The 18,613-nt window shown below is 30.6% G+C and overlaps 1 long non-coding RNA gene across 2 annotated transcripts; it reads left to right on the forward strand.

Moving 5' to 3' along the window:
• Window positions 1-14,603: 14,603 nt before the first annotated feature.
• Window positions 14,604-15,793, forward strand: LOC107915474 (uncharacterized). 2 transcript variants are annotated; one of them, XR_001689259.2, is made up of 2 exons: window positions 14,604-14,817; window positions 14,987-15,793. It is a non-coding gene; the product is annotated as an uncharacterized lncRNA (long non-coding RNA). The 2 variants fall into 2 exon arrangements; XR_005917417.1 differs by having other exon boundaries at window positions 14,957-15,315.
• The last annotated feature ends 2,820 nt before the right edge of the window (window positions 15,794-18,613 follow it).

The raw sequence follows: 18,613 nt of genomic DNA on the forward strand, positions 1-18,613 counted from the left end.
TCATCAAGATTTCCATTTAGTAAAGCTGTCTTAACATCCATTTAATTAACTTCTAGATTTTGCAAAGTAGCAATAGCAAGTATTATCCTTATAGAAGTTATTCTTGATACAGGAGAAAATGTATCAAAGTAATCAATGCCTTCCTTTTGTCTATAACCTTTTATAACCAATCTGGCCTCGTACTTATCAATTGTTTCATATGCTTTCATTTTTCATTTGAAAATCCATTTTGAATTTAGTGGTTTAATTCCCTGAGGTAGATCCACTAATTCCTACATATGATTTTTCATGATGGAATCAATTTCAATCTTGATAGCATTTTTCCAAAGAGTGTTTTCAGATGAGCATATAGCTTCACTATAAGTTTGAGGTTTAGTCTCTAACATATAGGTTAGAAAATTCAATCCAAATGGCTTTTCCACCCTTGCCCTTTTACTTCTTCTTGGCTCTCCCTCGACTTCAACCTCTTGTTGAAAGTCTTGACTATCAATAATCTCTGAAGTTCGTTGTTGAACTTGACCCAAATTCCCTAGTCTTACAAGGGAATATATTTTTAAAGAATGAAGCATTTTTAGATTCTAATATCGTATTCTTATGAATTTCAAGATTTTTTGATCCATGCATAAGAAATCGATATGCGTTGTTATGGCGTGCACAACCAATGAAATTACAATCCACTATTTTAGGACCTATTTTCATTTGCTTCAGTAAAGGAACCATTAACTTTGCAAGACACCCTCACACTTTCAAGTAGTTGTAGGAAGGTTTTCTACCCTTTCATAACTTATATAGTGTCTTGTTCTTTTTCTTGCGGGGCGCCTTATTTAAAATGTAAGTCACTGATAAAACAACTTCCCCTCACAGGTTATGTGACAACCCAAAACTTTCTAGTATTGTGTTCATCATTTCCTTTAGGGTTCGATTTTTTCACTCTGCTACTTCATTGGATTGAAGAGAGTATGATGGTGTCACTTTATGAATAATACCATGTTGTGCACAAAATTTACCAAATGGTTTAACATATTCACCACCACGGTCACTTCTCACCCTCTTAATTCTTTTATTAAGTTGGGTTTCAACTTCCTACTTATAGAGAACAAATTTCTCTATAGCTTCATCTTTGCTTTAAAGCAAATATACATAGCAATATTTTGTGCTATCATCAATGAAGGTAATAAATGTTTATTCTCTCCTCTAATTTGAATAAACTTTAAGTCACAAATATCACTATGTATTAGATCAAGTAGTTCAATATTTCTTTTAACAGGTTGAAATGAAGACCTTGTTAATTTTGCCGCAACATACATTTCACATTTATGATTATAATTAATGTGAAATGAAAGAATTTACTCTAAGTTAATTAATCTATGTAAAGTATTAAAATTAACATGTCCGAGCCGATCATACCATAAATCAAATGACTCAAGCATATAAATAGAAAAAGAAGCATCATTCTTATTCATAGTATTAGCTTTTATAGAGGTAGCATTGAGTTTCCACATATCATTTAATACATATCCCCTTCTCACAAACGTTCCCCATTTTGATAAAACTAACTTTTGGGATTCAAATATCATTCTAGAGCCATGCATACTTAGAAGGATCCCAGAGACAAGGTTCTTGCGTATGTCAGGCACATACAACACATTTTGAAGTTTCAACTCTTTACTAGAAGTCATCTTCAAAATCACAGTGCATTTCCCCTTGATCTTGGAAGTTGCAGCATTGCCATATAGAGCTTCTCCCCTTTCTCGTAAGGAACCAACTCAACAAAGGAGTCATTGTCACAGAAAATTTGACGTGTGGCACTAGTATCAAGCCACCATTCTCTTGGATTTGAATCAACCAAGTTGACTTCATAAATCACAGTGTAGAGGTCAAGATCAGATATTGCCTTAAAAATATTTTCCACAGCATTGGCCTCGTTTGTTTTGACCCTATTTGGAATCCTATAACCGGATGACTTGTGTCTCATCTTATTGCAATTAAAGCATTTTCCTAGGAATTTTGGCTTCTTAAAGACACCGCTTTTTGGTCCTAGTTTAGACCTAGTCTAAGAATGTTTTCTTTTCTTAGAGTCCTTCTTGACTTCCACTATGTTTCCTTTAGCAAAGTTAGGATTGGTTGTTTTTTTTAGCCTTTTAGTCGCACCTCGGTTGTCTTCTTCAATTCGAAGTCTAACAATCAGATTTTCCACTGTCATTTCTTTTCTCTTATACTTAAGATAGTTCTTTAAGTCATTCCAAGTAGGGGGAAATTTTTCAATAATGGCTGCCACCTGAAAGGATTCACTTATAACCATGCCTTCTGCGAGAATATCGTGAATGATCAATTGGAATTCCTGAACCTGGTTTACAACAGCTTTAGAATCAACCATTACAAAGTTTAAGGACTTAGCAACTAAGAATTTCTTAGCACCATCATCTTCAATTTTGTATTTATGGTCCAGCGATTCCCATAATTCCTTAGTTATTTTCTTGATATTGTATACTTCATAAAGTTCATTAGATAAACCGTTCAAAATATAGTTACGACATATGAAATCAGAGTTGTTTCATGCTTCGACAATGTTGAAAGCTGTAATACCATCTTCCTCATCCTCTCTAAAAATAGGAGGATCATCTTTCAGAAATTTAGCCATATTCAACATGGTCAAATAGAACAACATTTTCTGTTGCCATGTTTTAAAATTCTCTCCAGTGAATTTCGCAGGCTTTTCATTGTGACTCATAGTCATAGGTAACTTTTGGCTCGCAGCCTGAGCCCTTGAATTGGATGAGTTTGACGTATGAGACATTTTTCTGTATTTAGAATGAAAAACTAGGATCCATAAATAAATTAAAATTTGAAACAGAAGTATAAACTAACCTAAATAAGTTACAATGGTAATCTGTACGCCTTAGATTAAAACTAAAACAAATTATCTATCTTAAGAATGTAAGAAAATATAATACCGTATGTAGTATTAATATGTCAGTAACAGTAATAATGCAATACAATGCAGTAGCAGTAACACAACAAAATACCTGTAATCAGACAGAGTTAAAAATTAGAAGAAGAATTTTGTTGAGGCCTGTATGAACAGTTTCCTTAAGACAAATTCAACCTCTCCTCGGTGTTTTGAGTAACGTTGGGCGTCTGTATTCCAGGATACAACAACAAACGATCACAGTAGTAGCACAACAAAAGTAATCAATCGAACACAATCTTGTATTTCTCTATCATCAGGAGGAATGAATTTAGAAGGAATTTTTTATATTGATAGTTTTTGATGATGTGTTTTGGAAGTCTCCTAACTTGGCTTTATATAGAGGAGAGGAAATGAATGAAGAGATTTAGACCGATTCATGAAGAGTTTTGTTGAAAAGTTAATAAATATAAGTGAACAGACACAATGAATGAAAAGATCCAATATTAAACCAAAAGCAATGAATCTATTCACCAAGAGATACAATTGTTCAAAAGATACAACTGTTCATCAAGAGACAGAACTATTGTTTAATTTGAGTATCAATTTATCATTCACCACTCAACAATTTTGAGCATATTATATAGAATATAAATCCATAATTTATTATTCAAACCATCAATTTTATCAATAAAATAATATGCCTCAAAGGTCCAAAATATCCATTATTTTCCAACAAGATGAGATTTTTTCTTGGAATTGAGGTGTTGCAAAAATCTAATGGTATTTTTATATGCCAAAAAAAATATGCCATGCAAAATTTGAAGAAGTTTGGTATGGTTGAAAGTAATTCAGTAAGGAATCCAATTGTTCCAGGCTTCAAAGTAAGCAAAGATGAAGATGGAATCTCTGTTGATGAAACTCATTACAAACAACTAGTTGGAAGTTTGATGTATCTTACCGCTACTAGGCCTGACATGATGTTTGTTACTTCTCATAAGTAGATATATGGCAAAACCAAAGGAGATTCATCTACAAGCAATTAAGAGAGCTCTTCGATATTTAAAAGAGATTGGAAACTATGGAATTCATTATAAGAAAGAAAGAGATGGTGAGTTGTCGGGGTTCACGAATAGTAACTATGCTGGAGATAAGGAGGACATGAAAAGTACATTTTGATATGTGTTTTTAATATGTTCAGGAGTTGTTTCATGGTGTTAAAGAGAAACAACAAATTGTGACTTTATCCACGACAGAACTTGAGTTTGTAGTAGTTGCAATTTGTGCTTGCCAAGGAATTTGGATGAAAAGAATTTTAAAGGAGCTGGGGTACTCAAATGAAAGTCGTATTACTGTAATGTGTGACAACAATTCAACCATTAAGTTGCCCAAAAATCTAGTTATGCATGGTCACAGTAAGCATATTGATGTGAGATTTCATTTTCTAAGGAATCTTACTAGGGATGGTGCACTTGAATTAGTTTATTGTGGCAGTCAACATCAGGTAGTAGACATAATGACTAAATCATTGTGGTAATCCACGTATATATCACGTTCGTAACGTTAATAAACATTAATTTGAGGTAATTTGACAAATAATGCAAGTTAAAGGGTTAAAAATATAAAAATTAAATGAATAACTAACATGATTTTTTTAATAAAATTGAAGAGGCAAATAATGTATTGTATCCTACAATTTACCATTTGGAAATTAAGAAATGAAAATGTGAAAAAGCAAGCAAGCAAGCAGGGTCCATTCCTATTTTTATTAAAGCACGTGAAGCTTAATAGTAGTAAATAAAGTGATTTATGATACATTATTTTGTCACGCTTTTTTGTGTCTTTTTTTTTTTTACACTTCCCATGTCAGCAAATTTAGAAGCTTATATTTGATTTTATACAATCAATTAACATGTAAAAACAAAAGGTTGGCCAATTGGCCATGGGTCCAACCATTTGTATCTATATCCTTTTTAAGATAAAGTTTACAAAAAATATATTAATTATATCAAAATTTGTTTAAAAAAATATTTGATTAAAAAAAATTATCGTTGAATATAATTTTTTTAAATTATAACAAATAAATAAAATATTTTTTAATAATTTCATTATAAGTACTGATCATATCTGTTTTTTTAGACAATATCTAGAACTATTCATAGCCCTCTCTTTAACTCATAAATAAGAAAATAATACACTCTAACGCACTAAAACTCACGTTTTCTTGACAACAATAATCATATTAAAATATTTAAAATTTTGGATGCATGACCTTCCCCAACAAGATCTTGTATTATATTTATAAACTGTCGTTTTTTGAGAAAAAAAGACCAAATTTCCCTCCCGAGTAGTCAATCAACAAATAATTTCATTCTTGGCTAAAAAGTAGTAATAAGTTGGTTAAAGGACTTGGGTACCTGTGCTCTATTATATGGACTGAATTAAATTAGTATTTTTATTATTATTAAAAAATGAAATAAGTTTAAGTTGTAACATAGTTAATATTTATTAATTGTATAAAAATATTTTTAAAATTATTATTTTTATTCCAAACAAAAGATTTCATTTATAAAATCATAAAACCATAAAAGCTTTAAAAATATTAACTTTGGTAAACGGTAAATAATATTTTTAAAATAGTAATTGTTAACTCCATTTTAATTTGACCTTATTTGATTATTTTTAACAATATAAAGACTGAATTGATCCATTTAAATAATAAAAGGATTAATTTGATCAGGTCTCTATAATAGATGGACCTCTCAAATACATTCACCTATATTTAAACATGTCTTCTCTTTTTTTCTTTTTATGCAATATTGGGGTAAGGGATGCGTCCGTGTCAAACAAGTCTATGATAATAACATTAACTATCACTTTATATAAGTCAAGACAAATGTTTTTTCTTTTATATTTTTTTTTATATTTTTACCTTTTCTTAATTTACTAAAGCTTTATAATGTATATTAATTTGATTACAAGTTTTTATAACATATGTTTTGTTTTGTAAACATCCATTCAATATTGGGGTAGGGTATGGATATTGTCAATGTAGGAGAACGTAGGTTTGAGTGTACTATTCTCTTATGAGTTAGGGGAGGGTTATGGGTAGTTCTGATCATTGTGTCAAAAAAATAGGTATGATAAGAACCTAATAAGATTAATGTTAAAAAAATATATTACATAAAAGTTCAAGATGGATGAGATGCGGATCAGAAAAAAAATTCTTGTGGGGATGAGAGCAAAACCGAGTGCTAAAATATTTAATAAAAGGGTAATTACACCATTGTTGCCTAACTAGTGTGTTTTGTTTTGATTATCCAATTATAAAAAATTTCAATTTTGTCAATAACTATATTAAGGTTTTTTTATTTTATTAAATTTATTTCTTAACATTTACATATTCTATCAATTTGGTCTTAATTTTATTTAAAAATTTATAATACATAAAAAATATAAAAAATTTCAAATAAAAGTTTAGTAACTCAAAATATTATAAAAACTTAAAAAATACATAAAAGTTCAAAAAAATATAAATATTAAAATAATACATGAAACTTATAAAAAAAATTAAAATGTTGTTGTGAAGCATTACTTTTGCATGTAACCTTCCTTCTCTATGCAAATAAAGAAAAAAGATCCTACTATGCATGTTTTATTGAAAAATATGGACATCATATATATAATAATAGTAATTACTTGTTATTATTTTCTTTCATAAAATATTAGTCCAAATTAAAAGTAGTGTTAACGTGCAAAAGAGATTCATCTAATAAATTAGGGTTAACGTGCAAAAATTATATATCAGGGTTATGGTCCCCAAATTACACATACATTTCTAATATCCCATATTTATAAAAGAGGGAGTCACTTTCTCTTTATTACTTGTGTGCTAAATTGGAATATTAAAACCACGAGATCAAAGATTCCAAGAAATCAATAGATTCAGGTACGTTTCCGCATTTAATTTTGTTCTCGATAATTTTACATGACAAATCTTGATTTATTGAGGTTTATATCATATTCTTTGAATTGTAACAAGTGGCATCCAAGCCTCGTCATATGGAATCATTGAGAACAAATTGATTCTCTATTATTTTTTGGTTGAATCGTTTTTTAAATTTTATGAATTTGATACTTTGATTATATATAATATTTTTAATTTTAATTTTTATCAATTAATTTTTTAGGGTTTTATTATAATCGTTTTTTGTTAAGTATGACTCCTATTTTTAGTCAAATTTGAGAAAAATCTTTTAGTTAAACTCTGTTTATTTGTTTCAGTCAAACACTGATTAGTTTGGATTATTTTATTATTATTTGACATATGAATTTAGCCTATAAATAGGCTCTTTTACAACATTAGTAAATACACACCCATTAGATTAGAACTCATAACACATTCAGAGAATTTTGTGTTTACGTTTTGTGGGTCTTTGTTTTTCGGGGTTTAGTTTTATCTCCATCTTTTGTACTCTTCATTCTTTTGTCATTATAGTAAAATTATCTTTGCCCGTGGTTTTTTATCCTCTTTGGAGGGGTTTTTCCACGTTAAATTTGTGTGTTCATCTTCTCAATTTCTTCTACTATTTTTACTTATTTGTTGCTTAATCGGGACGATACTAACATTTTTTAATTAGAATCTTGTTGAACAATTGTGGGATTGAATTCAATCCATATAATCATTAATTCTTGAATGTTGATAGGGTTGTTGAGTGTTTTGGTGTTTCTCTGATAAAGCTTTTATTGATTTGAGAAATAACATAAAATTCTATTAAAAATTAAGTTTTAATAGTTGGGTTTCATTGTGAAATCACATATATATTATTTATTTACTTATTTATTTTTGAGTTATATAGTTTTATTATGGATATGGTTTTGCCTCTATCTTCGTATATTTGTTATTATATTCATGTCGGGTATTTTGATGTAAATTAATGTCAAGCATGATGCATGCTTTAAGGAATTTAATAATATTTGGTTTTGAAATTTTATCATTTCGAATTTTTTATTAAGGTGTGATGATATAGTTTACTGAACTAAAGGATTTGTCAATTATTATAATTTTATTTTTAAATATTTAATTTAATTATTTTAAATTAATGGTTCTAAAATTTGATGTAAAAGAGTTTTGGTTGTATAAAATCAATCAAAGATTATGATTTTTTTTGTTTTTGTTTTTGATAGCGTCTATTTTGGGTTATTTCAGAAATTATAGTGGAATAAAAATTTTCAATTTTAACTGTTATGAAAATTTTATATTTGAATATTGATATTTTTATATATAATTTTTAAAATAATTTAATTGAAACAATAAGTTGCCAAAGTGACTTCTGTTGAAATTATTTTGTTTTAAAATATAAAAGTTTGTGTGCATGTAACTTAAGCTACATTAAAATTGATTGGCCTAAAGGAAAGTTAATATTTAACAAAATTACATGTGCAATTGTGGTAATAAACATGTGACAACTATTTGGTTTCACATGTGAGTAATAAATCAACCCAAAGGAAGATTTATTGTTTGACATGTTTTTATTGTTAATCTTTGACTACTACAATAAGATATCACTTACAAGTTAATATTCTTGTCCAAAGATGAAATTAAGAGAAATATTTTGAAACAAATAAATTTAGATTTTGGCTTTGGGTTTTAATTAAGGATGTCTAATATTTTAAATAGATTAGTTGAAACAAAATGTCACCAAAGTGACCTCTTTTGCATAGCTTAGTTTATTTAAAATATCAAGATGATTATATGTATTTGTGATTCATGCGTTTATTAATTGATCCAAAGATAAGTTAATGTTTGGTAGAATTTCAATGAAATATGTTGTGATAAATGTGTGGCAATTATAAGGTACTCTATGTGAATAATATATTAGATTGGTTTATTGTTTGACATAATTTATTGTCAATGTTTGATTGCTACAACAAGAGGATTGTTACAACAAGAGTATTGCTTACTGTTAATATTACAGTCCAAAGACTTTATATTAATGTTGTGTTTGGTATCTTGAGATAAAATTAGTCATTATTTTGAATTTATTGTTTACTTATGAATATTGATGTGAGCTTGTTTTTATTTTTATTTTATACTTAGCTAGTTCATCTTTTGCTGCCACAATATCTGCTAATATCAATTATACACCTATGCTTAAAGGGACCAATTTCAAGAAATGTAAAAGACACTTACTTATAGTGATTGACTATTTGGACATAGAACTTGCACTAAGGAGAGAACAACTTGTACCTCTCACTGTGGCAAACACCCCTGATGCTAAAAGAGATTTTGAGAGGTGGGATAATTCAAATCGCATGAGTCTAATGATCATGAAGCACAACATTCTAGAAGCCTTTAGAGACACAGAATCTGAAAACATTACTCAGGCCAAGGGTTTCCATGACGAAATTAAGAAACATTTTGCCAAAAATGATAAGGTTGAGATGACATTACTTCTGACTTCTTTGATGTCTATGAACTATAAGGGTCAAGGAAATGTGAGGGAGTACATTATGGAGATGTTCCATGTTGCTTCAAGACTTAAGACACTTAAGATCAAGATTTTTGATGAATTGTTTGTTCTTATGATTTTGGTATTGCTTCTTGCACAGTTTAACCAATTTAAAATTAGTAACAACTATCATAAGGAAAAATGCACTCTAAATAAGCTCATTACTCATTGTGTGCAAGAGGAAGAACTGTTGATGCATAATAAGTTTAAAACTACTCATTTGGCCAATGCCTCTAAAGACAATAGCTTACATTCTGAATAAAGTACCCACTAAGGCAGCTACAAAAACACCTTATAAGCTTTGGATAGTTCGAAAGCCTAGTCTAAAGCACTTTCATATTTGGAAATGTCCTATTGAGACAAGTCTTTATAGGCTACATAAAAAGAAATTAGACTCCAAAACAATGAGCAGTTACTTTATTTGTTATTCTGAGCGATCTAGAGGCTATAAGTTTTATGATCCTACAATTAGGAATATTTTTTAGACGACAACTACAACATTTTTTGAGGATTTTGAGTTTGGAGGGAGAAATAAGGTTAGAGACATTGCTTTTGAAGAGGAATTAGATTCTAACTCAATTCCTGATTTCACTTTTGAAGATGTTCAGGTTCTCATACTTATCATTGATCAAGAAATGAATCGAGAATCTCAATAAGACAATATTAAACAACTCCCTATTCAAGATGAGGTAATTGTTCCAGAAGAACAAACTCAACAACCTCAAAAACAAGTGTCATCAAGGAGGTCTACGAGAGAGAAGATAAATGCTATTTTAGATGATTATGTTGCATTTCTCCAAGAATATAAGGATGACAATAGAATGATGGAAGATGATCCAATCAACTTTTGTCAGGCCATAAAGAGTTCTAATTCTCAAAAGTGGATTGATACAATGCAAAACAATGAAGTTTGGGAACTTGTCCCATTACCTGAAGGTGCAAAACCAATTGGTTGTAAATGAATATTTAAAATCAAGAGGGATGCAAATGGTAATGTGGAGAGGTATAAAGCACATCTTGTAGCTAAAGGATATACTCAGAAAGATGACATTAATTTTAAATAGACTTTCTCTGCAGTTTCATCGAAAGAATGTTTCAGGACAATCATGGTGCTTGTTGGTCATCTTGATCTTGAGTTACATCAGATGGATGTTAAGGTTACATTTCTCAATGGTGACATTGAAGAAATAATTTATATGGTGGAACCAAAAAATTGAGTCGGGAGATCCAAAGAATATGATTTGAAATTTTTTTTAAAAATTCATCTATGGACTCAAACAAGCTTCCCGTCAATGGTACAACAAGTTTTACCAAGTAGTTGTCTTGTTCAATTTTGAGATGAATATTATTGATAATTTTGTGTATCATAAATTCAGTGAGAGTAAGTATATATGTTCTTATTTCTATATGTCGGTGACATTTTGCTTGCCATTAATGATATTGGCTTATTGCACGAAACTAAGAGGTTTTTATCTAAGCATTTTGAGATGAAAGATCTTGGGGACTTCTCTTTTGTTTTAGGAATTTAGATACATCGAGACTGATCTTGGGGTATTCTTGGATTGTCACAAAAAAGCTATATTGATAAAGTACTCAAGAGGTTTGACATGTAAGGTTATAGATTAGGTGACACCCCTGTTGCTAAAGGAGACAAACTTAGTCTTACTCAATGCCCTAAATGTAACCTTGAAATTCAGGAAATGCAAAAGATGCTCTATACATCAACTGTTGGAAGTCTAATTTATGCTCAAGTATGTATGCACCCAGATATTGTATACATTGTTGTGATGTTAAGAAGATATTTAAGCAAATTGGTATGGACCATTGGATAACAGCCAAATGGGTTATGAGGGTTTTTCAGACAACAAAATATTATATTCTCACTTATAAGAGATCAAGTCATTTAGAAGTTGTATGGTATTCTGATTTTGATTTAGCTGGGTGCCAAGATAGCAGGAAATCTACATCAGACTATATTTACCTATTAGCTGGAGGAGCTATATCTTGAAAGAGTGTTAAACAGACACTTATAGCTTTTTCCACTATAGAAATAGAGTTTATATCATGCTACGAGGCTTCAAACCGCGAAATATGGTTATGGAACTTTGTCACTACGTTGCGTATTTTGGAGAATGTAGAAAGACCATTCAAATTAATTTGTGACAATAAGTCAACGGTGTTATATTCCAACAACAACAGGAGCTCATCTAAGTCAAAGCATATTGACATAAAGTTCCTAGTTGTGAAAGAGAGAGCGCAAAGTGGATAAATATCCATTGAGCACATTGGGACAAACTCCATGATAGCGGATCTGCTCACAAAAGGTTTACCACCCAAGGTCTTCTATGAGCATACTGCTCATATGGGTGTTATATTATTTGTGGACAACATGGTTTAGTAAGAGTTTGTATTTTATTTGCTTTATCTTTGTTTTCAGACATTTATGTATTTAGTTATTTTCTAATTAGAAATGAAGTATTCAGTTTATTCGCCACGATTTATTAACTTGGTATCTTAATCCATAGAAATCCCTAAATTATGCTAATATCTCTTTTGATAGTAAGAGCAACTGACTCTTGGTTGATTAATTGAAATTTCTTTCTAATTAAAACTCCTATTGTCCCATTAACTCGATCTATGGATCCCCTTATTAGATTTGACTCTAATCTAGTAGATTTATGTCATCCTATTTCTAGGATTGTATGCAACTTCACTTAATTATGCTAGACCTACTCTTAAACAGAGACTTTTCCTCCTCTAATTTAAGCATATTAAACATGCATTAATATTCAGGAAATATTAAAATAAGAGATAAGCACACATAACTAATAACAAGAATCAAGTATTTATCGCGTAAAACATAAATAAAATAATAGTATTCATCATAGGGTTCATCTTCTCTAGACTTCCCTAGGTATCTAGAGAATTAGTTCATAATTGTAGATAAAAATATCTCAAAGACAATATAATCACAAGAAATAAAGAAACTCATAAAAACTTCAGAGAAATTAAAAGAAGGTCTTCAATCTTGATGGAAATCTACTTCAGAGTCAGCTTCAATGGTGTTCTTCGAATTGTTTTCTTCAATACTCTCTGATGGCTCCCTATTCTCTTCTTCTCTTTTGAAATTATAGGTCTTAGAAGGCCCAAAAAGCCTAAAAATTACGTTTTTCTACGTGTTTGGAATGCGACTAAAATGAATTATTTTATAAAATAAAGTCATTTATATAAAAACAAATTAATCTCTCTCTACCCACTAAAATTCAAAAACTTTTAATTCTTTTATTTTGTTCTAACACATTACTTTTTCTCTCAAATTTATTTTATTTCCTCCCTTGCTTTAGAATTTTTACTAGATAGGTGTTCAATCTTTCAATACTTTCATGTTGGTCTATCTAATTTGATAACAACTCTCTCTTTTTCATGATTTATTGACTAATATCTAGAGAATTAGTATTGTGAGTTTTGTTATTATAGATTCAGATTTTTATGCAAGATTGTATTTTTTTTATTTATTGAATGATTTTGGGATATTGATTTTGTATGAGATTTGTTGAAAGTGCGTGTCTACTTAGGAGTGTTTGGGACCCTCAATGAAGGTAGTGTTCCTTACGTGTCTATGCTCGGTTTTAGCCCTGGGTTTTTGTCTCCTGACTCCAAAGAGAGCACAAAGGATTCACGGAATTTAGTGGGATCGCCTAATCCATTAAGGAAATGTTTTAGCATTTTGTTCATGGTGGGGTTCGAATTAGACCTGTCCATGGGTCGGGCCCCGCCTGAAAAGTGGGAGGGTTTGGGCAAAAAAAGACCTGTTTAGAAAATATGTCGAGTCTCGAGTAAGTTTTTTTGGCTTGACCCGATTTTGCAAAAAGAATATTATTTTGATATTGTTTTCCCACTGTTTGCTGTCATTTCACTATTATTTTGCTACTATTTTGTTGTTACTGTTTGAATATTGTATAACTCTTATTTTATTGTTAATTTTGCTACTATTTTAAAGGCATTTGCTTGTTAGGTTGCACATATCTTTATGTTATTTAAGTATAAAGACTTATTTTAATTTATTTTCAATTTGTTGAGAAACATTTATTTTAATGTTTTTAGTATTTTTGATGTATTATGTTTTTAATTTTTTTATATAAAAAATTTAATACGGACGGACTGAGCTAAGCCCAGCTTTTAGAATTTTTATTCAGGTCAAACTTGGGCAAAATTTTAGGCTTATTTTTCAGGTCATGCCTATCAAACAAGCCTAAAATTTTGTTAGAGCCTAACTCAACCCATCAACACCTCTAGTTCGAACCCATGCCTTTATATGGCATTGTTGGGTAAGAACCCTACCACTTGAGTTAGTCTAAACAATTTAATAATAATAAATGTTTTTTTATTTTGGAAAAATTCTAATTTTTTAATTTAATAATTTTAAATAAAATCAATATCAAATTAAAAAATGTAAATATTGAGAGATAAATTTTTTATTATTTTAATTTAATAATAAAAAATGTCATCAATTTAATGGAGATGTAACACCCCTTGCTTGCCCCGATCACCGGTTTTGAGCTACAGAATGCTACAATCGTTGTCAGAGCAATTACAATAAATTATTCAGTAAAACATCATTCTATCATACAAACATGTATTATCACATTTACATTATGATACACAATCAAATTCTGAGCCTTAATTGAGCTTACGAAAGCTCAATGTGATCTCGAGGTTGAATTAGAAGTGAATTGAAAATTTTCAAAATGTGCCAAGTGGAAATCACAATATATAGGGCCTGGTATCGCGATTCCTTAGATAGTAGCTAAACTTCAAATTAAGCCAGATGGGTATCGCGATATCCAGGGTTTGGTATTGCGATATCAAAGACAGTAGCCAAACTTCCCAATCTAAGGATTAAATTGTAAAACTTTCAAAATATAACAAATTGGTATCATGATATCCAGAGTGTGGTATCACAATTCTGGAAACAGCCCACTACTTCCTAGAGGTGATCATGGGTTAGGCGGCCCGGCCTGGCTCGACGGCCCTTTCGAAATTTGAAAGGGTTCGGGTAAAAATATAGGCCTGAAATATGGGTTTGCGTAAAAATTGGGTAAAATATTTTTCACCCAGGCCCGGCCCGAATATAATAAATATATATTTTTTATTTGTTTTTAAAATACATTTCCCAATCCCATTAACCCATTTCCCCATTTCCCATTTCCCCTCTTCCACGTTTCTCTCTAAGCTCATGCCCTCCTCCCTTTTTTTCTCAATTCGAGTTCACCTCCGGCAGCAATCCACCTCCACCGATCCACCTCTGGTCCTCCACGGTTCCACCCATTTCCAGAATCAGAGGTTAGAGCGAAGCTACAAACGTCTTCTACAAACCTCCACCTGCACATTCGCTTGGTAAGTTCATTCGGTAACTCTTATTTATTCTTCTCGTTCTTCGTTTCTATATTTAAACAGATATGTTTGTTGATCTTTCAGCACACACTTCTAATATTTTGTTTTTTTTTCTTTCTCTGATCTTTACTGTAAATATAAGTAATCTTCCATGGATTTCTTGTGAGTCCAGTTGAGAAATCGTTATTGTGACACGGAGATGATATGCAGATGTATTTGACCCTTGATTTCAGATTCACTCCCCCCTTTTGAAGATCGGTTAATTTATATTTTTTTTAGAAGACAAAATTTTGTCAAGATCCTTGAGTTTGGTTTAAGCATCTTTTTTATATCTGAAATTTTAAGCTCATTATAGTAGCAATTTTTTTCTAGGAATGGTGGAAGCTTTAGATCTGTCGTTGCTTCAAAGTATTCCTTTGTTGCACTATTTGACGGAGTGTGCTCTTATATAACTATACCACAAGCTATAATCAAAATAAACAGCTTTCCCTTGTCCCCAAACGAAATTTTAGTAATGGATGTTTGCAATTGGACAGCATGCAGATGCAGGCAAAGGACTATGCCTTAGCCACTGTTTGCCACTATTTGCAGCAATTGCAGTCTTCCCTTACTAACTCCCAGTGTCGTTTCTCTCAACCCAGTGTCCTAGTCCTGGCTATTCACTTTTCACTACTTTGCTATCCCATTTTGGTTTGGATAAAAAAACATAATTATTTGAATCAATTTTAATTGAAAACAATCTTTTTATTAAATCAAATACCAAATTATTATATTAAACAAAAATTGTTTTAGGTCAAATTATGATTATGACCTTCTTCTATGTTGTTTAAAGCTTAAAAGATTGGACTGATGACATGACAAAAAATTATAATACAGTTTGATTTTGTCAAGTATGAGAAAAAACACCAGTTTCTCTTGACCTTGACTTCCAAGTTGAATGTAATAAATGTTCCAATAACAGATTCAGATTCACACAACATTTATTTTTGTCTTTGATTTTCAAAAAGCATGTTTGATGATGTCCTTCTTAGCTTTTCTTTTCTTTTTCCAGAGACAAAAATCGTAGCAAACCTTTGCTTAAAGCAAAAGTAATAGTTTTTGATGTATCAATTTATAGATAGATAAGTCAAATGCTAGTGTGAAACAACTCTGGTGTTGTTTAGTTTTTGATGCATCAGTCTATCGATAGATAAGTCAAATGTTAGTGTGTGAACAACTCTGTTGTTTTAACCAGAGGTTTAATCGATTTTATCGATACGAACTGACTCGATTTCAAATCAAATTTAACACGAAAAAGTTGGATGAAATTCTCAAACACTGAACAACTTATGCAGGAAAATGCTAGAAATGTTTTATTCACAACTCTATGCAATATTTCTCCCTTTTATTCTATCAAGAAGACGGTACGAAATGTGATTTAAGGCACTCTTGGTAAAACATTATTTCTAGTAATGTAAATAAACTACTATGGTTTGACTACCTTCTTTTCTTTGTAATGGAAGACTTGTTTAATACGAGGCTATAGGATTAAGGGTAGCTTACCACAATTAAAAGCAAAATTGTGTTATTCAATTATTATTGGATGAGAATTGATTTATGTTTTATAGAGCATGTAATTTGCAGGGCTGAGATCAGAAGCTTAGTTTTTTCATTTAATCTCATCTTTTTTTGTTTTTGCTTTGTTTTATTACAAAAACAAGCTATTTAGTGAGGCAAAAAAACAGCAGGCCCAGGCAGGTTACTATCACTATCTCACACCTTTTCCTTCGAAACAATCAACCTTAGCGACTTTTCCTAAATGATGTGTGTTTTTTAGTATTACTTAAAGACATGTGACAAGTTTGATCTTGTATCACAAGGCTAGCATAGTTAAATAACTAGTTTATTATCTCGTGCAATATATGAGTTCAGTATTATACTATTATGTAATATGTATTAATTAAAATATATTATATTTATTTTCTCAAAACTGTTATAAAATTTGTAACTTTTTGAAAAAGTAAAATAATATAATTCTTCACTAAAAAAATGGGCCGGGACGGGCTTGGGCTTAGGATTTTTTCCACGGGCTGGGCCTGGACAAAATTTTAGGCCCATATCACCTCTACTACTTCCCCTATTTTTGGCAAAAAATACAAATTTGGTATCTATTTCAAGTTTACCAACCAAACCATTCACATATGCTCACAATATCACTATTTTTACCTTAATCAAACATACCAAAACATGTCAAAACAAACCATTTCAATCACGTATCAATGTATATCGTCTATTCAATCATTAGACATATCATTTCAATACCATGACAGACAATCCAAACCATTTGCCAATTTCAAACATTTACCTATCTCAAAACTTTTTGAAACATGCCTATTTACATCAAAATATGCCATGTCAACGGTCACCAAGATATCTGAAACATGTTTACCAAAGCATACACATTCATTTAGGAATTAAATTTGCCAAAATCATGAAATTGGTAAATTTCAAAACTATACCAACATTCAAGCTTAACAAATACATAACACCTATGTACATGCCACAATTTTGGACTTTAAACGTTCGAAAGGCTACCGATTCGAAAATGGGATAGTGTGAGCTTCTGGATGATCCACTAGACACGTTCCAGAAGTTAACAATCTACAAGGAAAATGAGACAATGGGATCAATATGGCAATCAATTAAACTATATCAATATTGAATGTTTAGTAAGATTATATGAAATTTACTTAACTTACCTTGACATTACAACAAACTAAACATTTATACACTTTGGCAATCAATATGGCATCTCTTGGCATACTTTAAAGTATCATATGCATATCAACATATACAACCAATAGGTTAGTCTAAAACTTTGTGTATCATGAACATTAAAAAGAAAAAGAAATCATATTCAAAAATGCAATTTGAAATTATGTATAACACAAATCATATTCAATTTGGAAGCATATGTAATTCAATTCATATTTAATCTATTTTAATAATTTCATTTCCATTAAGTTACATTTTCGCCCGAAAGAACCTTAGTAAAATGAATTCGGATACATGAGACTATATTGCTTACACGAGCAGATAGTGATCAAGGTTGCTCATACAAGTTGACATTTCTGAATTTGCTCACACAAGCTGTGTAACACCCTATACCCGACCTGATTTATCGGATTTAAATATAGGATGCCACCAGACTTAAACCCCTAACAAAAATTTTAAAACGAATGAAGACTTTATTGAATATGCTTATTACCTATTTATTTTTATTCTAAGTCAAAGGTTTTAAAACGAATGAAGACTTTATTGAATATGCTTATTACCTATTTATTTTTATTCTAAGTCAAAGGTTTTAAAGGTAAATGTTTGTTTGATTACAAATGTTTCTCAATGATAGTATAAGACAATACCACTTAAAACTTTATTAAAACAGACTCGACCATGGCGTATTACTATTCACCATTTGACATATTCTTAAAAGTGTCCCTCTATATGCATAATATCGCTCTACAATCATCTACTTTGGTGCATTCCTAGCTTGGTCCCTTCTGGTGAACTGGTTCAAACCTAAAAACCTACATTGCAAATAAACACCCATAAGTTCAATAGAACCTAATGAGTCTCAACTAGTATTACCTTTTAATGTTATTATTGAAATCTTTGACTTTAAGATTCTGGACTTCCTTTGAGACCTTGGCAGATACATTTCTGATTCCTAGTTGGTGGATAACCATAATCCAGTTTCTACACTTAACCATCTTTTATACATTTCACCCAATTGGTGGATCACAGACTTCACCCCATATTC

Source organism: Gossypium hirsutum, chromosome D08, assembly GCF_007990345.1.
Source record: "Gossypium hirsutum isolate 1008001.06 chromosome D08, Gossypium_hirsutum_v2.1, whole genome shotgun sequence".
Classification (NCBI taxonomy): Eukaryota; Viridiplantae; Streptophyta; class Magnoliopsida; order Malvales; family Malvaceae; genus Gossypium; species Gossypium hirsutum.